A 12,751-nucleotide genomic window follows, 5' to 3' on the forward strand; every position below is an offset into this window, starting at 1 on the left:
ATTATAAATTATATTAGACATAATCATAATCGCAATCAAGAAGCAGATCTTTCCTCACCGATAAAATAGCTACTTATTGCTGACCCGTGTTTACCATGTTGTTAGGACAATTTGATTCATGGCATTATTCAATACAGGAGTTATGAAACGCGATCAGACCCCATTAAAACAATATCACGCGTCGTGCGTTACTTCAATAATAACACCCAGCTGATTTGAAGACTATATAGTTGTGTCTTCAATTATTATTTCAAAGGCGAATATCTTTCACGTATACACTATAAACATTACAAACGGTAACATCGGTGTAAAGTATTTATTTCGAGAGCAAGTCAACACTGTTCATAATGAAAGAATCGACAAAAATGGCAAAATAAAAGAAATATCTAATCATTCGAACTACAACGTGCATACATACATACAGTATTTTGAGGATCGTCGATTGATATTACGCCATATTGCAAGTGATACTATTATGAATGAAAGTGTTAACGAAATGTAATGTGCACGCACGCATTTCTCGTCCACCGGTGCCCCAGTCACGTCAAACAGTCGATTTACGAGAGTTTAAACAATGCTGTCAGGATATTATAATTGTATAGTGGAATCTGTCTAATGGATAAGCGAGTGCTCTCTGTACATCTTGGGAATAATCAAAACTTAGCGCATTTTATTAAACATGAATTAGCATACAAAGTGTATGCCATTATTACTGGTCGATGTTCGCCATTGAAAATGCGTACGTGTTTACCGTCAAAGAACAAACTACGCACCTTCTCTATAATATGAAACATTTACGATTTCTTGACCCGCTTTCAGTTTGCTTATTGAATCTACAATGATAATAATAAAATTTCATCTCATTCTTTCCAATATAACTGTTTATTTTAAATTAGTGGTAAAGACATAATCGAGTATAATTTATAAGCGGAGTCTGAATTTGTCAATGGTATACGTTATTATACGTACTGTGATTCAGTAGTTTGTTGGTAAAAATAACAAGTTTGGTATTAAAATATGTATAATTTCAAAATTTGGTTAATTTTGTCTTAGAAATATGGGTCAATTTCTCGAGCTAGTAACTACAATTGTCTCTTTGTAGCCAAGCCAAGGCCGTTACCTCGAACAGGAGATCGTCTATAATGTTTCTTTTTTGTCGTTGATCGTGGAAATCTGAATCTGGTGGTGTGGTTAGTTGAGTGATTTCTTTTGCCAGGCTGCTAAGGATGTCAGCGTAATTTGTGACGAATCATAGTGCTTCATTTAATTTGGTTTTGAACCATTTGAAGAGAAACTCGTTGTTTGAAGCATCGGCTATGGCTCTCAATGTTTTGAGGTTGACTCTGTTTTTCAAATGGGTCAATGTATTTAATACATTCTGTTGCACGTTCGAGCGGGGTCAGCCCCTTGTCATTTGACCATTCAAATGTAACGTTCGTTCTTGCCTCTTCTAGTATTTCGAAATCGTGGATACTCGAAATGATGTTTAAAAAAACGATGAATGATAGTTTGCTGAGTACTGCCATTTTATTAGTGAAGAGAGAATGAACTGAATACTTAGTTTTGATGTTTGACTGAGTAAAGATTGAATCCTAAAATTTCGCGATTTCGGTCGGTTTTCCAGTTATTGTAAAATAAACCTTCAAAACTAAACTATTGATTGATGCATTACATTCGAGCGGTACACTGAATTACCGATGATATAAAAACGATCAGAGTGGTGGAATGTTTCTCGTCTACATCGATCACAGATATAGATCGACGGCGTGCACAGTCTTTGATTCGGCCTGAATTGAGACAAGGCGTCATACACCCTTGGGGTGTGCCTTTTCAGACAAGTGAATTGGTGACGGACTGGAATCATCATACTGCCTGGGTCAGATTCATGTTGACTGAATCAAGTTGACCCAGTTGTTATCCCCCAAATAGTCAATTTCGAGTATAATCGTAACATTGACACGGAGAACGCGTCATTACGAGATTGAACGTGTTTTATTTCAAATCCCTCCGCTGCGGGGCATGTTTTTTTAATGACGTGGAAAATGACGGTAGTATTTTAGCAAAGGCTAATTGATAAAAATAATTTAAGCACAGTCACTCTACTAGGAGTCACTCTACTAGGACGGTTAGGAAGCTCTATTGGTTAAAGGTGTGAACGAGCAGCTTCTGAGAACCTATGCTGGTCTCAAAACTATGACGTATTTGTCATTGGAATGCACTATTTTTCACCATTATTTATTGCGTTCGATGTTGCTCGAGAAGACCCTCGAGAAGACCGTGAACTTTTTAAAATTGTGCTTTATTTTTACATCAAACTACAATCTCAACTGAACTGTGACTAGGAGTGATATTGTATTTTTCAGATGAGCATTCTTTTGCAATCTTGAAGATGCTTTACTCGAGAAAAACGGTGTTTTGTTGACAGTCTCTTTGTCTTGATCTCTAACAGTCTTTCGGTCCGTAAAATAAACCCCTCACTCAGTTTAGAAACAATTTTATCGCTAAAAACATTGATGTCTGCAAACCTTTACAATATTCCTTTGTCCATTCTCGTATTTTTTGTGTGTTTTTAGAGTCACTTTATGGCGAAGTTTTGCATGTTTTCGTCTATGGAGGTGGTCGCCGTGTTGCTTTATTGCATAGTTTTCATAGGAGGTAATTGGACAAAAGAGATTTTTGATTGACGTGCTTTCATATCCCTCCATTCGCTTTATTTGACGACTGATACAAATCCCGTTCAACATGTTTTGATTCAGTCGAGACAGGGGCGACTTTTGGGGGAAATTCACTAATATAGTATTCTATTAACTATTTATAATTTCAGAATGCCATACAAGACAGCAAGATTTTCTCGCGAAAAACGTGTATATACAAAGCATGTTCATTTCCGCATTTGAGACTGCTCTTCGTTGAAAGGTCAAAGTGCCATGTATTGCAATGCTTTGTGGGGGAAAATGACGCAACTCTCGCACTGTCTCATGATTTATCGCGTGTTTTCCGTCGCCTGTTTAATGCTAATGACTTCTTAACTCGTTAACACCTCTCTTGTTTCAATGTTTATGGAGACAAGGGTGGGTACAATAGAATGACGCGGCGCTTCCTAACCGTCCTAGTAGAGTGACTGTGGTTTAAGTCAGTGAATTGACTGATAGTGCCGGGGTCAACAGAATGTCGAGTCATGTTATCAGTATCCCATACACGCAGGTCGAAATTCACGCTTTCAACTTGAAACTCGATATCCCTCAGGCTGTTTGTGAGTGTTCATGTTTTAGATACTAGTAACATAAATATACCAACATCTGTTGTTTATCATCTACGTGGGAGGTCTATTTCACGTTGGGAACACTTAGGACTAGACACGCCTTACATTTAATCTTGTGATTGAGTTCAGACTGGCATTCACAAGTGTGCTTCGGAATGATACACATCGCTTATATCAAACACCGTTGATATTCGCGAGTGGAACGCGTTGGGCCACTTTCTGTCTGAAATACCCTTACCACGAAGACTATTATGACTCGTACGGTAGTCATGTCATGGAATTTATAAGATTTCTCGTACGTGGATCTACAATCACCAAATAATTTCAAGCCATGTGTTGCCAATACGTCCTGTATGACTCGTAGTGTCCATGAGATGAACTTTTCACGGAAGGTCAAACTTGGTCTACCGCCTTTGAATCTTTGGCAAGAAGCGAGGACATATTTTCTTCGTCGGGGGGGAAAAACGAAAATCGCTACGTTACACCGTAAACTCATTCCGTGTGATGATTATGTATGTCAAAAGTTATTCTGTGAAACGATCAGGTAATTATACATTTTAACTCATAGTAGCGTAGTCCGCCATTTTTTGAAAAACAAACTGTACGTCGATCAACCGATTTTGCATACTTTGCATTTTAGCGGATTGATGACCGCAGTTTTACGGGATAATTCATACTATTAAATTTTCAACACATAACTTATACTTTCTTTATATAACTATCGGTTTTTAATATTATCCTCTCTCTCTCTCTCTTTCTTGTACGACAGATGAGCGATTCTGATTATAGTGATGGAATAAAAAAAAAAGTGTCTAGACTGCTTGACTCATTGAAAGGAAGTAAGAAATGTAAAAATAAACAACATATGTATATATAGAATGAATTATTTTTTATTGATCAATGTTTACTATTATTGGCTTTTCTCGTTTCTGTGTTTTAATCGAATCGTTTATGTACTCGTATTTTTTGTGGCATTAAAAATAAATTTAACCACGCCGCACATTTACATGTATCTACGTATTTTTCGAGGTGTTAACAAAGAAATATTTAATCACGCTAAACATTTATACACTACGCAACTATTTTCCTTACTCACATCGTATGTTTTTTTGTGACGTTAAAAAAATACTCAACCATGTCATAAATATATACTCCATGTCAATATTTCATTCTTGTTTACTTCTTTTGTGCAATAAACTCCATTAGTTTTCAAAATGACGTGTATTTATTAACGTGTGTGTGTGTGTGTGTGTGTGTGAGCGCCCTCTACGAAACATTCTGAAAAATCTTTCGTCCACGCCTGTCCAATTAAAAAATAATTAAAAATAATTAAAAATAATTAAAAAATAATTAAAAAAATGATGGTAATTTATGCAAATGTATTCACGATGACCTCGACACGACCTCGTATTCACATCAATTTTATGTATGCAAATGTATTCACAATATCCCATTGTGACGTCATCCTCATGAAAAATCTTTCGTCCACGCCTGTCCAATTAAAAAACAATTAAAAATAATTAAAAATAATTAAACAAAATAATTACAAAAAAAATTGATGGTAATTTATGCAAATGTATTAAAATATCACATTGTGACGTCATCCTCATTCAAATGATCCCCTTTACGGCATTGGTCCTCATTTATGCTAATTTATGCACGAATTCCCATTGTGACGTCATTATTTATGCTAAAGCTGGACTATAGGTACGACCATGAGGGCGCTGTTCGTATGATGTCATCGCATCCGATTATGAACAGCGCCCTCATGGTCGTACCTATAGTCCATACTAAACTACTCACTCTTTCTCGTGAAACACAGGTTGGTTTACGGCATAGAACCACTGCAAGATGTCTTGCCTCTATCAGTCCCGTATTGGACAGACTAATCTTCAAGTTGAAAACATTTGCTAGCTGCCACGTCGACGTTTGCGCTGAACTGCACTGGAGCTGGACTGTAACGTACGACACTGGCCTGGAGCTGTGTGAAGACTGATTAACTCGTGTTCACGGTTGTTTGGCCCAAGTAATTCGCAATGAGAATACACGCTATCTATCCTAATTCTGCAGCTGGGCTAGCCTCGCTAGCTAACTGGGCATTGTACATTACAATTACAACACACAAAATAATATCACAACACTCTACTCTCAACTAATTTCACAATCATTGATTATGCAGAAGATGTAGTATATTGTAATTTGATTTAAATGTAAGTTAGTCTACATTGGTAGATCACTTTGATAGTGAGGGGCATTTTGAATTTTCAATATATATTGTTCCAGCTTTACTGTTTCCCTATAATAACTTGTTTCTTCTATTTGATACATGGGATATGTAAATTAAATTTCTATTTTCCTGAGATATTCAGATTCAATTTTATATATCATATTTGTGTGTCAGGCTACAGCTCCCTCATCTTCTCCAGCCAATATTTGAGTATTGTATTCCATAACAGCTCATATTCATATATGTGCATTTAAGTGCGACTTTTTGGCAATACATAGGATGCATTGTCAAATCAAATCGCAGAGATCGTGCTACAATTCCACCAAACTAACATTTGAATAGTTACATCAATTCACACTGGAGAGTGTAATAAAGTAAAAATAGAGTAAAAATGGCTATTTTAATAATTTGTGCTAACTCACATATTCGTAAGGCGTTCTACATCAATAGAACCAATTATCACGTGATATGCCAACTCTGATTAGCCACACGGATTTATGCAGTTTTATAAAAAATATAGTCTGGTCCCCAGTCATTTGGTAATATGGGCGTTGAAGCACCCCTACCACGAGATTGCAAAATTCAGGGAGATGTGTTTTTGGGGTTACAAAACAAAACAAAGAGAGCTCAAAGAAGACAACTATTTGGTTGACGGAAATCCAGGAAAATTGAAGTAAAAATTGACTTGATCTCATTAAACTTAAAAATTAAATAAATACAATAAACGCCACCACTATTATCATAATGTATGTTGTACCAGGTGCGAAAACCTGGCACAATACATAACGTTTGTAAACATCATCAGTCTCGATAAAGTGGTTCACTTTTTCCCCACTAAGACTAGGTATTCAGGAGTGGCGAGTTCTCAATTGATTCCTCTCCAAACTTCTCAATAATGTTTTTGGCTGGATGTCAATGTTTTTTACTGAACCCTTTGACAAACTTATTTTTCAGGATTTCAGCTGTATTTTGGGTTTACACTAGAATATTCTAGGAGATTTGTATCAACAATTTGCGGTCTGCCACACTCATGATGTTAGATCTTTTGTTTCTCTCAGTGGCCTTTCCTTTTCATGTACAGCACATGTAATTTTGGCCTGTATTTCTAGGCTTTGTAAACCGTTTTTACAGCTTTCTCTCATCACTAAACAGAATATAAGTCTTTCAGTCAGTTAGTCACTGACCACATAATAGTTGAATACATAATGTACGTTCCATTGGTCAAGGCAGAGGCATTAGGTTTGTATAGAAGGAAATGTACCAACAAATAAACCAAACACAAATTCGGGAACCGTGTTATGTGCTAGGGTGAATATAGTGAACCACTGGGAATTGCTCCAGTATGGTCCGCTTCATTTACCTGGAAATGACTGTAACTAGAAACTGTGTCATTGAAGCTGTACATGTGGTGATATCACTGCCTTTCTTGATAAGGGCCTCACACACATCATCATTTTCTACTAGATCCTTCAAGTTGTTGTTCATCATCAGGTTATGTGTGTGTTGCAATTAATGATTCGAAGCGCCCTAAATAAAATAAAATTAAAGTTGTGAAGTCAGCAACATATACAAATTAAGTTTCCATTGTAAATCCTTCAGTGTCTCAGTCTTGCAATGTGTTAAACAAAGACAAAGTAAAGACTACAGATATTTAATAATAAGTGATAACAAAATCATTTCATTATTGAGATGTTATATTTATACAGGGTATATCGAATTTTCACCTAGATTACACACACATGTAATGTAATATATGTTGGTTTTGTTTGATGTATAATTGTACATTAGTATAACTAGAAGACGCAGGTATTCTTAAAATCGTTTTCTAATTCTTGAGTACTTTGCGTCTCTCAAGAAAGACGCAGTACTGTGATTAACGGAGAAGCACGTCCACTATACGCTGTAAATGCAACGTTAACATGTGTAGTCTGAATAAGATCTTTAATTTTTTCTGTAAATAATATTCAAAAACATGACGATTCGAACCTACACACCCACAATCAAACGAAACCTGCAAACGGTTCTCTGTTAGGCAATTCTATTCAATGCTGGACGACAATTAATTTTACCTCTCATCGCTGTAATACGAGTTCCAATCAACGGTTCATTGTACCTCATACACCTGCCTTTCACTCGTAGCTAAAATTACAATAAATGTTATTTGTTTTGGTATATTATGTTTAGCTGCAACGTTTTCCAAAGTAAGCCTTTTTTCTTTTACACACTATGTTTAGCTAATGATATTACATCAACCAACCAACACAGCGATTGGCCACCCTAATTTTTTCATACAATAACAATATTGCTCAATTTTTTCACTGTTTTTGTGATGTTATAGCGCATGCGTCGATGCTTCATACGTGTACCACATGCCTATCATAACCTAGACTGTAATCATGGAACCACGCGATCGTGAACACCGCAATGCCGTAATTCTACCAATTGTGATTGGAGTAGTTATACTCATTTTCCCCAGTGTATATATACTTGGATTTATGAGGACTGGCAAGTATTACTTATACAACGCATGTGCTTAATATTTTCTACACGTCCTCAGAATTGTTTTAACAACAATGGGAATACTTGAATGTATATCTATATGTTTGTTCATGTGATATATTAGCGTTGAAATTATTTTAAGAAGGTTATTAGTATTTCCCCATTTCCACACAATTCAAGTGCAAGCTAAACGTATATATGATAGTATTAGTATGTGATGTATGTTACAAACTGTTCAATGTTTAAATATGTTCATGATATTGCACATATATGTAAATATATTGCTAACAGAAGACATGATTGTCATTTTGTGTCAAGTTTCTGATGACGCCACACTGAGTAATTGTAGCACTATGTACATTTGGTGGAGGACAGTGTGGTTGTGATTGTGATTGTATGCTTCTGTTCTGCTTTCAAATTTGAAAGCGCATGTATTTTATAGTGAATGTTGAACAAGGACAATTTAGTGTTGAAATTAAATTAAATTTACCTCCGTTAACCTGGTGTAATTTTGTACGTGTGTGAATTGTTTGTAATATAGATATTCTCTTTAAACTAAGTCCATTCTTATTTATACCCAGAGTAGACCGGTGCAGTTGTATTCAAAAGAAAATTGTTAAACGCTATAATTTGTAAACCTTTTTAGCTGATATTTATATTTTGCAACGTAGCCTCCGGTTTGTTGAGATATAAGTCGGCACGCTTTGAGATATAAATCTGTACGCTTTGACATTATTTGCCCTCTCTGTTGGCATAATTTTACAAACACCAGTCGGCCCTCGACCTTATGGTGGTTTTCGGAAATATCTTTCAAAAGGTCAGACGGCTGTGTTCAATTTTTTGTTTCATCTTATATTTTTACAACATAAGTGAATTGATGCGCCCTTTTGATCTGTATACGTACGAATACATAACTTGTGATGGTAAGTATTATGTTCTATAAAACAATACTATATTTGTTTATCCCTCCAAACCATCTCATCTGTTATAAGTTCAAGCGATGTTCAATTTGAAATGATCTTTCCAAGAACTATTGATATCAGTGTCCTCGAAAATATAGGTAAAATTGTTGTATATCGGCACTACCATCACCCTGGGTGAGAGTGTATACTTGTGTTATAACCACCCTATACTTGTGATGTTAATTCTGAAATATAAGATATTGAGCTGTTTGATGAAAACTTCATCTGAGAAGCTCAGTTCAGACTCTCTTGACAGATAACAGTTTGCGAGTATATTTAAACCTTCATTCATGTTCAAAGCAGTAAAAATAATATTTCGGAAAAAGGGCGTGTCGTAACACTCCCATGGGAACTCACAAATGCGTATAACAATTGAGACTGACGGGATTAACTACTACAATCAAGAAGACATCAAAGAGCAAAGCAGCCGCGTAATATTGAACTTGATTAAATTAAACATTGAATTGCAATATGAGTGAGAGATATGCGTACAGGGAATCAGTTATGAACTGTATGAAGTGGGTAATTCACATGGTTTATTTGAAACACGATACAGATAACATTATTATAGAGTATGACATAATTTTATTACAAATTTTATTGTATAACAAGGTGATCAAAGTAAACTACATATTTCATTTGCGACTCATTCAGCCATGTTATTACGTATTATTGTAAGAGTTTTTGTTTGAATGCCTGCAACATAATTACAATGTGCATGTATGTTTCCTGGGGTGGCCTTCTTTTAGCATATGTCCGTCAGATTCCACTTTAATTTGTAAGAAAAGCAGATAGGATTAGAATTTAAAACATGTGTATATTATCGTTGCAAACTATCCTTGACTAATCCTAACTCTTGTGATATCTAAAAGCATTTATTTCATTAGAACTCGCTTTGTTATTTTGAAATAATCACCACTTATACATATAACAGATGGGATAACTCGTGGTACTGTTTATGGAACACGATACTTACTGTCAATTGCCGTCATTTATTTTTACGTATACATATCAAAGGGGCGTGTCATATTCGCATATGTAGTGAAAACAGATGTTTGAATCAAAAGAAGTTATAACTTATTATTAGTCAAACAATAACCCACTGATTTAAGGACTTAAAACTATATTAGCGATACTATATCGGTATCTTAGTGGGATATCATTTCAAACATGTGTTGGTTTCCATAGAAATTTGCAGCATCAACCATCGGCCTGTCGATTATCTCTTCCCTTTCTCTGGTGGAGGATCATTTTAGCTCCTTAGGTTGAGCTCTAGTGTGCATTCCCGTTCCCGACTTTCGATATTTGCCTAGTATTCCCCATACGTACTGTCGACACCTCGGGATGTTTAGATGGTCAAAGTATCATTGCTTGAACTAAACACAACATAATTCTTTATCCCTGTAGTAACTATTCATATGTCTTGCAGGAAACCTGGCGTCTTCCGCCTTAAACAATATTGGCCCTTGGAGTGCACCAACGGCGTTTTTATTCCATCCGTCGTAATTACGGGTACAAGTAGTATATGTGTTTTGTAGTAATGGACAGTATAGCGCTCACTATCATAATGTGTTTGAGTTGCCATGGATATGTATAGGCAACACTTATTTTCCATCTTTTATGTTACTATGCAGATTGCAGAATTGTCTCACGTGAAAAATATTCATTTATGCACAATGGTTTCACCGTTTCGACGACACCAGACATAATAAAGGATATAACATTCAATCCAACCACTGAGAAGAATACAATAGAGGCAGATTTGCAAACAACAATGTTAAAAACGACACGTGAAAGAAAGCCATCGCACATCTCATCATCTGCACAATTCACTATAGAGACAACGGGTATGTATGAATTTACAAATAAATAAGCATGTTAATGCATATTATTACAGGCAAACAAGTGGTGAATTTCAACAATTGGACCCTGATATTTCAGAAAATCGTGAAAACAAAACTACACTTACACAATGTTTGCTTTTCACAAATATACGTTTGATATTATATGTTAACACGCACAATATAAGTACTTATTGTTGAAAAATGGGTTCGAAGTTGTATCAATATTAAATGTTAACATCATCACAGGCAATGGCAACGATACAGCCATGTTCTCAACTATGCAGAAACAATGGACGTTGCAAACAGGTTAGCGTTTACATGTAGTTGATATTACCTCAAAAACTCGTGAGAATGTTCGCCGTAGTCTAGGATATTTTTAAAAGGCGAGATAGGATTGATGTTGTGATAACACGCATAAGATACCTACTTGTGTTATTGTTGAATAAAATTGTATCGAATTTTTAAAAAACCTATTATATTTCTAACATCATTACAGGCAATGACAACAAAACAACTATGTTCTCAATTCAAACAGGTAAGCGTATTTCCAAATGAGTGCATTGTCACATTACTAACATGTGAACCTAATTAATATAAACTTATCTATTTATACATTGAAAGAAATAAATCACCACAGTTACATAGAAGCATGCTATAACACATATATATCTTATACACAGGCAATGGCAACGATACAGCCATGTTCTCAACTATGCAGAAACAATGGACGTTGCAAACAGGTAAGCGTTTACATGTAGTTGATATTACGTCAAAAACTCCTGAGAATGTTCGCCTTAGTCTAGGATAGTTTTAAAAGGCGAGATAGGATTGATGTTGTGATAACACGCATAATATACCTACTTGTGTTATTGTTGAATAAAATTGTATCGAATTTTTAAAAAACCTATTATAATACTAACATCATTACAGGCAATGACAACAAAACAACTATGTTCTCAATTCAAACAGGTAAGCGTATTTCCAAATGAGTGCATTGTCACATTACTAACATGTGAATCTAATTAATATAAACTTATCTACTTATACATTGAAATAAATAAATCACCACAGTTACATAGAAGCATGCTATAACACATATATATCTTATACAATGTAACACCATGTCTTATAATATATTGCAGTCACAGCAGAAACACCATGTCCTGCTAATTGTGGTGATGTTTGCTCGCTTTATAATGTACCATTATGTCCATGTACCGGGGTGACATGTGGTAAGTATATTAGCTACTAGTATGTTTACTAGAGTAATTTCAAAAACAATATTTTCAATATTTGCTAGATACATGCGTTTGTGTTCTTTTTTTTACAGATTACTTTTTAATTGGGTGTTTTACTGACACATATGCACGTGCTATCCCCACCCTTGAAGGTACTGATGCACGACTCGATGGATACTACAAAACACGCATAAACCCTATTGAGAAATGTGCTGCCGTAGCTCTAGATAATGGTTACGGAATGTTTGCGGTTCAGAATGGAGGATGGTGCGCATCAAGTTGCACCGCTTGCCAAACATACAATACGTATGGTCCTTCATTTCAGTGTTCACCTAACGGAGAGGGTGGTCCTCTCAGCAATTCTGTTTACATCTTTGTTAATCTACCATGAACCCCATTAAACTGACATACTTTTTGTGTTTATGCAAAACGTAAATACAAGAACAAAAGTTGTAGATGTGAACATTATATTTAGCTATTATCTTATCAAGTAATACAATTGTGATACAATTGTTAATTAAACCAAATTAGTCAAACAATTCTAAATGTTAACATTGAAATATCTTAATTAGTGTAGTCGTTCCATTCACATCCCAACATCACGTGCTATATTCGATATGTAACCTATTCGTTCTCGTATGTTGTATATGTGTTGTATGTGCATTCGCATTTTTCATAAGGAGGTATGCCAAACTAGTCTAGATTGTGCGATATGGTTC

At 35.4% G+C, this 12,751-nt stretch overlaps 1 long non-coding RNA gene across 1 annotated transcript; it reads left to right on the top strand.

Annotated features, from left to right (window-relative positions):
• Nucleotides 1-3,622: 3,622 nt before the first annotated feature.
• Nucleotides 3,623-4,477, top strand: LOC146734560 (uncharacterized). The gene is made up of 2 exons (XR_014931623.1): nucleotides 3,623-3,806; nucleotides 4,032-4,477. It is a non-coding gene; the product is annotated as an uncharacterized LOC146734560 (long non-coding RNA).
• The last annotated feature ends 8,274 nt before the right edge of the window (nucleotides 4,478-12,751 follow it).

Source organism: Saccoglossus kowalevskii, chromosome 14, assembly GCF_978046115.1.
Source record: "Saccoglossus kowalevskii chromosome 14, keSacKowa6.1, whole genome shotgun sequence".
Classification (NCBI taxonomy): domain Eukaryota; kingdom Metazoa; phylum Hemichordata; class Enteropneusta; family Harrimaniidae; genus Saccoglossus; species Saccoglossus kowalevskii.